This window comes from Gopherus evgoodei, chromosome 5, assembly GCF_007399415.2.
Source record: "Gopherus evgoodei ecotype Sinaloan lineage chromosome 5, rGopEvg1_v1.p, whole genome shotgun sequence".
NCBI lineage: Eukaryota > Metazoa > Chordata > Testudines > Testudinidae > Gopherus > Gopherus evgoodei.
The window spans coordinates 146,571,709-146,576,616 of record NC_044326.1 but is presented as its reverse complement, the minus strand read 5'-3'; the positions used below and the strand labels follow the sequence as shown (position 1 = coordinate 146,576,616).

The 4,908-nt window shown below is 56.6% G+C and overlaps 1 non-coding gene across 1 annotated transcript; it reads left to right on the top strand.

Moving 5' to 3' along the window:
* Positions 1 to 3,799: 3,799 nt before the first annotated feature.
* Positions 3,800 to 3,871, top strand: TRNAQ-CUG. The gene has a single exon. It is a non-coding gene; the product is annotated as a tRNA-Gln (tRNA).
* The last annotated feature ends 1,037 nt before the right edge of the window (positions 3,872 to 4,908 follow it).

Below are 4,908 nucleotides of genomic sequence, written 5' to 3'. Positions count from 1 at the left end.
TGTTTCTGCAGTTTTACCTTTGTGCTGAAAGTCCTGCTCCCTTCAGGGCTGGAACCTCTTCTTGGCTGCTCAGGCCAATGCTCTGGCTTCAGCTAGAGCCCTGGGAAGGAGCCGGGGGTGGGTGTCACAAAGGCTGGGGCAGGAGCCCCAAGTGCTTCCAGTTTAGCCTTTGCCCTTCCTGACTTGCCAAAGAAAGTGGGCAGCTACCCGGGCTAGCGTGTGCCCCTCTCCCTATGCTGGGGGGTACTTGCTACATAGCGTCTTCGGAGCCCGGGTGTTTCTCTGCTTCTCGCCAGCTCAGGAAAAGCCTCTTGGGGTAAAATCTCCTGCCCCACTGCAAAAGTGAGCACCTTGAGTGGGACCAGTCAGAGGCCACACCATGGGGGCTGGCCCTGCTTTCCTCCCAACTTGTGATGTTATCCACAGAGCATCAGCAGCTGCCCCACATGCTGGTGACCTTCAGTGGGTGTTTGGCATGGCAGGGAGCAGCCTGGCTGGGTGTTTTTGTGCCTGTCTGAAGGCCACATATAGGCATCTAGCTCTGACCTCAGTTGCTCTGTGGCTTTTAAGCCTTCCCTTGGAGCTGTCAGCACCAGCTGCCTCTGCTCTAGGTACCCAGAGGAGGAGAGGTGTGTGGGGTCACTTTTACAGATGCCCCTTCCCTGGTACTGCCCTTGCTCAGCTGCACAGAGGAGTTTTCATCTCTAATCCCTGCCCAGCAGCCCTCTAGGACCATTCCTGAGGGCTGTCCTGCTTCACTTTCTTTCTACCATATTGGGAAAGACAGCTCTCATCATTAAAGGTCAGGTGGGCCAACTAGAGGCAGAAGCCCCTTCTATGTTTTCCTACTGCAGAGCCCAAGCTCAGGAACTCACCTTGGATGCAGACTTTGTTGTGCTCCCAGAAAACAAGCCATCCCTGCACCAACAAAGCCTGCCAAAGCCCAGGATTGAACCAGGGACCTTCAGTCTAACACTCTCCCCACTGAGCTACTTTGGCAGCTGTACAACAGTATTTTGGCCTGTTACTTCTCTGTCTGGGATGTTTTTGTCAGCAGTCACACACAAAAAGGACAGGAAAACGAATGGCTGCTTCACACCCCCACTGGAGGAACCCGGCGCCCTTAGCTGTGGTGGTAAGAAGTGTCTGTTGGCTGGCAGGGCCTGTCCCCAGGAGCTGGAACAGCAGTTACCGCCTCCCCCTCGGCTCCAGGCTGTGGGAAATGCTCATTGCTTGGCTGCATGGGCGGACGCTGCTCCGTGCTCTGGAGAGCGTCTGTATTGCTCTGTCAACCTCCCATCTTCACTGTGCCAGTCTGGTAAGGTCCCACGTGCCCCCTCCGGCCTGGCAGCTGAGAGTCTGTGCAGACATCAACCCCCTGCCAGCCCCAGAGTCAGCAGCAGCACCAGCTCCACCCCCCAGCACCACAGGGGCACTCAATGCACTTCCTGTGGGGAAATGGCTCCTTGGCATCCAGCTGCTAGAGAGAGAGCCAGGAGAGAGCAGTGTCTGGCTCACCATGGGGAGAGAAGAGACCTGCTGGGTGCGGATCTCCCTCAGCCTCCCCCGCAAGGCTGGTCAGTTGTATTGTCACTGTGATAGTCACTGCTTCCCTTCAGAGCCGGCCCTAGAGGGGTCTGGGACAAATTCCCCCCTTTCATCCTCAGGCCCTGCCCCCATCCCACCCTGTCCCATCTCTTCCCATCCTGCACCTTCCTGCCCCATTTCTCTCCCTCCCCCCACCTCTTCCCGTCCCTGCTCCTTCCCCTCCCCACCCAGTGCCTCCTGCACCCCACTGAACAGCTGATCACTGGCAAGTGGGAGGTGCTGAAGGGGAAGAGGAGGAGCTTGTCAGCAAGGCCTGTAGTGGGGGGAGGGAGCTGGCTGCCAGTGGGCGCTGAGCACCTATTTTTCCTCTGTTGGTTCTGCAGTCCCATAGCTCCCATGGAGTCGCTGACTTGGCTTCCTTTGCACTCTAGAGAGAGGAGCAGAACCAGGGCTATGGCTGATCTATGGGGCACCAGGTGAGTGGCAGAGGCTTCAGGTGCTGAGAGTTTGCCTGACCCCCCAGGGACACAGTGTGAGGTGGTGTCCCAGGGACCTCTATGAAAGGAGCAGAGCAGGATTTACTTGGGGTGGGGAGAGAACTGAGAGTGTCTCAGGGAGTGGTACAGAGGTATTGCCTGGGTTAGAGACTGGCCAAAACGCAGGCAATGCTGTGAGCAGGATTCAAACCTGCACAGCGAAACCCTATTATACTTCAACTCCCACATCTTAACCACTCAGCCATCACAGCTGTGAGTGAAAAACTCCCCCAATGCCAGAGAAATTGGTAAAGAATCACAATGACCAGGTGTCAAGTCATCTGAGCTACAGAATTCCCACCGCAAACCTGGCTCCCAAAGCACAGGGGGGATTTGGGGTTTGTTATCTTTGCTTAGCCATGTGCAGTCGCACAGAGAGTGCGTTTAAAAGTCTCCCCTCCCACACAGCAGGAATGGGAAATGATTCTCAACTTGAAGCCTGATGTAGGGTGACCAGACGTTCCGATTTTATCAGGACTGTCCTGATATTTTCTTGTTTGTCCCACTTCCCGACCGATGTTTGGTCAGGACCCTGGACAAACAAATAACTTTGTCCTCTTCTCCAGCACACAGGCATAGTCTGGAGGGATACTTGCCCCCCCCCCAACTCCACCCCCTCATTCCCGCATTGGATCCATCCCCAAATCCTGGCCCTGGCCCTGCCCCCAGCCCTATCTTCTCACTGCCCCATTGGATTCCTCCCCAAATCCTCGCCCTGGCTCTGTCTCTTCCCCAAGTAAGCAGCATTCTTCCTCCCTCCCAGGTTTGCACACAGGCCATGGCCATGGCCGGGAGCACAGTGCGGAAGCTGCTCCAGCCCTGCAGCCTGCGGGGCAGCGCAGTGGGGATGGGGGCAGCGCGGAGCAGGCAGGGCCCAGGTGGGTGGGGGGCAGAGACATACATGAGGCTGACACGCTCCTGCCGGGAGCTGCCTGGTTCACCCCTTGCCCGGGAGCTGCAGGAGGGGCCCGGATCATGGCTCGGCTGCAGAGCTCGGAGCCCAGGCTGGGCCCAGAATCGAGAGGATGGGGGAACTGGGGGTGTAGCGGGGGTTGGAGCCGAGAGTTGGTTGCAGATGGGGCTATGCCACTGGTGCTTGGTGGCGGGGGGGCCCTCCGGCTTTTTTTTTTCTCTGCTCCCCAAGTCCCGATATTTCATCTTTGACATCTGGTCACCCTAGCCTGATATGAAGGAGGATGTCTGGACCAAGGGGCCAGGGACTGGCCTTTGCTGGAGAAACCACTGTCAAGTTTTAGCAAATTTGGACAAGTCAGCAAATAAGAACAACTTCAGGTATCAGTAACTGCTACAGGTTGCAAATTCCTACATGCAGCAGTTTCTAGCATACACCTGCACAGCTCTGCTCCCCAGCTCTTCTCGGGCTCCTGCTCTCTCCTTAGCTCTGCCCCACTCTCGCCCAGGCAGTTCCAGCTCACATGGAGGACGGGACCCCCTGGCCTGGTGACTCCCTCATTACACTGCCTGGCCTGTCAGTGCAGCTAACTTGGAGCTTTGGCCTCTCCCCATTGTCCCTGGGGACTGTCAGTCTCAGGGTCCTGATTTCCCATTGATCCTTCCCCCTTCTATTGGTGCTGGGAACTAGCCAGCCAAGCCCCCCCACACACACACACTAAGTTTTAGCAAAGGGCCAAGAGCCCCCTTACACAAGCCAGCCCCATGAGGGTCACCAATGTGCAGAGAAGGCAGCACAAGCTGGTCCCATGGTGTAATGGGCAGCACTCAGGACTCTGAATCCTGTAATTTGAGTTCAAATCTCAGTGGGACCTTGTGTTGGCTTGTGGTCATAGGTGGCAGGTTATATACATTTGTGGTGCTCAGGCTCCAGGAATATTCAAGGCTGGGGGCCCTGCTCCAGCAATATTTGGAGCTGGGTCTCTTCCCCTGGCCCCTGCCTAGCCCCCCTCCCTGCCTGACCAAAAGCAGCCTGTGCCTCTCTCCTGCTGCTGGAGTAGAGGGATTTTGAGCAGAACTGCTAGTCTGCTGCCCCACATCCTAGTTCCTGCCCTGCACTAAGGGCAAGGCAGGCTGTCCTGAGCCCCCTCCTGCATCATGAATCCCTCAGCCCTGCACTCCCTCCCAGAGGGTGCACCTCTCATCTCTTCCTGGAGCCAGCACCCAAACTCCATCCCAAAGCCTGCGCCCTAATCCCCAGCCCAAGATCTGCCTTCCCAGAGCCTTATGCAGGTGGGGGTGGAGTTTGGGGGGCGGGTTCTGTGCACCACCAAAATTTCTACAAACTTGCCACCCATGCTTATGGTAAAGCCCCAGAGCTCAACCTGCCTGTCTCCAGCTGTGTAAGAGTGAATCTTTCCCCTCCTGCTGGGTGACTCACACCTCCTAGAGCCAGGTCTTTGGCTGCGATGGCCACAATGGGTTAGGGCTCTAGAACTTGCTATCCTGATAGTTGGGATTCTTGCTGCTGCAGCTGATATCCACAAGCTTGGCCCTTGTGCTTCCTACCACACTTTTCCTCTGGCCCAAATGGCGCTTGAAGAAAGGAGTGACAGGGCTGGGATTAATAGTCAGGGCTTAGCAGGAGGGAGGAAGAGTCCCAGGCTGGAGCCCCACACACCTTCCCTCCTCCGGGCACCTAGAGCAGAGGCAGCCCAGCTCTGTCCGCTGGATACCTCAGCAGAGTAGGTGAGTTCATGTAAATACAGTCTGGTCCCAAAGCCTCCCCCCAACCCTGGTCATCAGTAGCTGCCAGGGGAGAGCTCATTCACACCTCGCTTACAGATCATCATTTGAAATTCTAAGGTTGGCCAACACTGCCCAAGCCAATGCACCAACATTGTCAGCAAAC